Here is a 3,883-nt window from a genome sequence, read left to right as displayed (position 1 = left end):
GGTACATGACGGAGATTGCAATCATTGTAATAAAGCAAGTATATGATTTGTTGAATGTGTATTACAGATCATCTGCTCTGTAAGCCTTCACTCAATGAACAATAAAAGTCAAAATGTGGGGCAGAATAGAAGAAGGGGAAGGAATTTTCTGGCTTAGGGAAAAATGTGACTTTTTTTCTAGTGGGATGAGTGTTAATTCATGACTGCTTACCAAAAAGGCAACATATATCCTAGGCCCCAAAGAATGAGAAGCATTTTCAGGTGGGATTGACTTAGAAGAACATGATAGGTAGTTGTACCATAAGCAAAGTCCCAAAGGATGGAGAACATATGGTCTATGGGGGAAATTTTCATGTTCTGTTGTAACTGTCCTACAGCATGTATAGGGCTGATAAGAGGCTACAGAAGGTAAGAAATCTGGAGAGGTTTTGGAGGGTTTCAACAATAGAGACAAATATTGCATGATCCCTCTTATATGAAATATATAGAACAGGCAAATGAATAGAAACAGCAGTTTATTAGTGGTTACTAGTGACAGGTGAGAGGGAGGAATGGAAGGAATTGTATATGAAGTTCTAAGTTTCTATTAAGAGTCATGAAAACATTTGGAAACAGACAGTAGTGATGATTGCACAATATGGGGAATGTAATTAATGTCACTGAATTATATACTTAAAAATAGTTTAAATGACAAACAAATGTCTTATTTATAAATATTTCACTACAGTAAAAATTAAAATTACATAAAGAGTTGTTTTTTGGTTTTGTTTTTTAAAAGTAGACAAAAAGAGGGTGGAAAAAAGCTTTCAGCCAATCCACCAATACTGAGTCGATTTCCATCCCAACAAATACATCTCAAGATAATGAGTGGGCTTTAAAATAACTATTCAGTGTAAAAAACATTCAAAAGACTATATAGGAATTTTAGACTGATGAACTCTGAGGCAGGTCATCAATGGCTTTCCAAAGTAGGAAATGGTATGGTGTCTTAAAAACACCCAAGACAGCATCAATGTTTCATGCAGAGGTGAAGGCAGACCTGGATCTGTGTGGCATCAGTCCTGATTGCAACTGAACCAGAACTCCAAAGCCAGGCCTGATGGGAGTGGGTTCAGGGAGGTATACAGTAAATGTGTATAGTGCTTTCAGAAAATAAATCAATTTATTTAGAGTCTTGATTAAACTTGACTTCAATAGATTGGCTGATGGAAGTAAAACAAAGTGGACTGAGTGATGTATAATTATTCATAGATTTAGAGTTTACAGGCACCTTTGATGATAACTCAACCTCATTCTTAAGAAGGAAAAACTGAGTCCAGAGAACAAGGAACTTACTAAAAATCAAACAAATTATGATAGAACCAGGTTTTCAGCTCCCGTATTTTTAGCCCAAACAGAGTCACGTCAGTATTATGTGACTATGATGGTAGTAATCAGGTCCCCACCTGTACCCAGGGCCTTCCAGATGGTTGAAAGGACAGAAGGAGCTTGAGCCAAGGCAGGTTCATCTTTGCCCTAGTTTTTCAATTAATCTAAGCAGCCTGCTTCCTTACCTTTTGCTTGGTCTGAACTGTGCCTTCTTTCTTGTGATTTCCATTGGCATCAAATCACTTTGTTCCTATTATCAACAGTGCAAAGACAGAGAGCTTGAGGGAATAATAGTGCTTTTGGTAGAATGTCCAGTAAACTGAGTGTGGTAGATAGCCAGGACACATAATGATGTGGGGGAAAGCCAGGAGATATAGGGTCTGTGAATGTTCATTAGAGACAAAGAAAGAGCAACTTTAGAATATCCTGACCATGTTTTGAGTCTACCCAAGGCATGGCAGTAGGTACTGGAAATATACAAGTGAGTCCAAGTTGCAACATAGCCAGTCACTCAAAGCCTATATATGTGTAGGAACAAGGGCTGATTTACAAAGCTTCAGAAACTGCAGCCTTGTAAATAGTGACTGATTGGAAGAGATCTGTATTTGTGCCCATTCCAAAGAGAAGTGACCAAATGGACTGTGGAAATCATTGGACAATATCTTTGATATCCCATGTGAGTAAAGTTTTACTAAAGGTAATACAGAAACAGCTATAATCATACATTGACAGAGAATTTTTAGAGGTTCAAGCCGGATTCAGAAGAGGCCAACGAATGAGGGATATAATTGCTGATGTCTGAAGGATCTTGGCTGAAAGCAGAGAATACCAGAAGGATGTTTGTTGTTGTTGTTGTGAGGTTGGTCCAGGATCTGGCAGTGTTTCATTCTGGTGTGCATTGCACCACTAAGACTCAGTACTGACTTGATGGCACCTAACAACAACAACAACATAGGAGGAGTTTGGCCAGAGGCCTGGTCAGAACTACATTCTGAGGAAGTTGAGTTGTGAGATGAGCCTGAAGGTTAAAGTGGATCTAATCATGCAGAGTGGATAAAGACAACAGAAAATATTTGAATAAAGATATAGATGAAGGGAAATCCACAGCTTGCCTGAGAGTTGTGAAGGATGCAGTTTTGTGGGGAGAGAGGATATAAATGGGGTCAGTATGAGACAAGGCTAGAAAAGCATGTCAAGCCCAGCCTGAGGCTTGGACCTTAGAGGACACCAGATAAAAATTTTATTTCAAAATATAGGGATAGGGAGACATTGAGTGTTTCAAAGAAGGGATTACATGCTTAAACTATGATGTTGTCATTACAGCACAATGTTGGAGACCTGGGGGAAAGTTAACTCTCTCCCTTCAAGTCTTTGGACTCTTGCCCAAATTCATTTCATTCCTCTCCATGGAAAAGATAACCTGGTTATGGGGTAACAGTTGGTCCACATTTCTCACGTGGGTAAAATTAAACAATTAGTTTAAAATTAAACACAAGCATACGGGATGTGGCCTCTTTCTTCTGCTTCTACTCTGGACAAAGAGGAAAACAAACTTCTAGATATGTCAGTTAAGATTTTCTGTCAACTTGCCTTGTTCTGGATTCTCAGTGGTTTGTCAGTTCTTGTTAAATAGTGTCATGCTGGTTCCAACCCATAGTGACTCTGTATAGGATTTCTGAGGAGTGTTTGGAAGGTTTTAGCCATCCAACTTTCAGTTAGCAGCCCAGTGTTTATCCTATAGCACAACACCAGAATAAGATGCAGTAATCCTTCATGAATGATGAGATCTAATATAAAGTAACTGTTGTTGTTAAGTGTCGTCAAGTAGGTTGCAACTCATAGCAAACCTTTATTGTGTTTCTGATGGGCGGCTGGTGGATTTGAATCACTGGCTTTATGGTTCAAACCAACCTTGTGATACAGTGCTTATTCTACAGTGCCACACCAGGACCCCTATAAAGTAATCTATTGTGATAAGCTCTGATCTGACACAATTATCCTGGGTATTGTAAATCCTCGTTGCTATGATGCAAATGAGGGTGGATGCAATCTACAGGATAAGGATGTATTTTGAGTGAACATCTTTTAATATATAAAAGAGATTAAACAGCCAAGCAGAGCTCAGAGGATCCTACTACCATCAAGAAAGAAGAGTCAAGAATGGAGTTCATCCTTTGGACTTGGGATCCCTGCACTGTGAGGCTCTTAGATCCCGAGGAAAATTGATGACAAAATGCATGGAGATTTCCAAGGAATGCTGAGTCTACAGATGCTGAAAAGAGACAAAGATCTTTCTGCAGAGCCAAGAAAGAAGGAAAACCTTCTCCTAGATCCAGTAGTCTGAATTTGGACTTCTTACGAATCATGCTGTTAATCTCACAGTCAGTAGTTCAAAATTACCAGCTGGGTTTTTAAAAATGTTTTATTGTGAATTATATGATAGTTTACATGAGAGAACTTTAGTTTTACATTCATCCCATCATATATCATTTCATTGCCATGGTTCCAATCCCCT

The sequence above is a fragment of the Chrysochloris asiatica genome, unplaced genomic scaffold (genome assembly GCF_000296735.1).
Source record: "Chrysochloris asiatica unplaced genomic scaffold, ChrAsi1.0 scaffold00087, whole genome shotgun sequence".
NCBI classification, from domain to species: domain Eukaryota; kingdom Metazoa; phylum Chordata; class Mammalia; order Afrosoricida; family Chrysochloridae; genus Chrysochloris; species Chrysochloris asiatica.
This window is presented reverse-complemented; position numbering follows the sequence as displayed.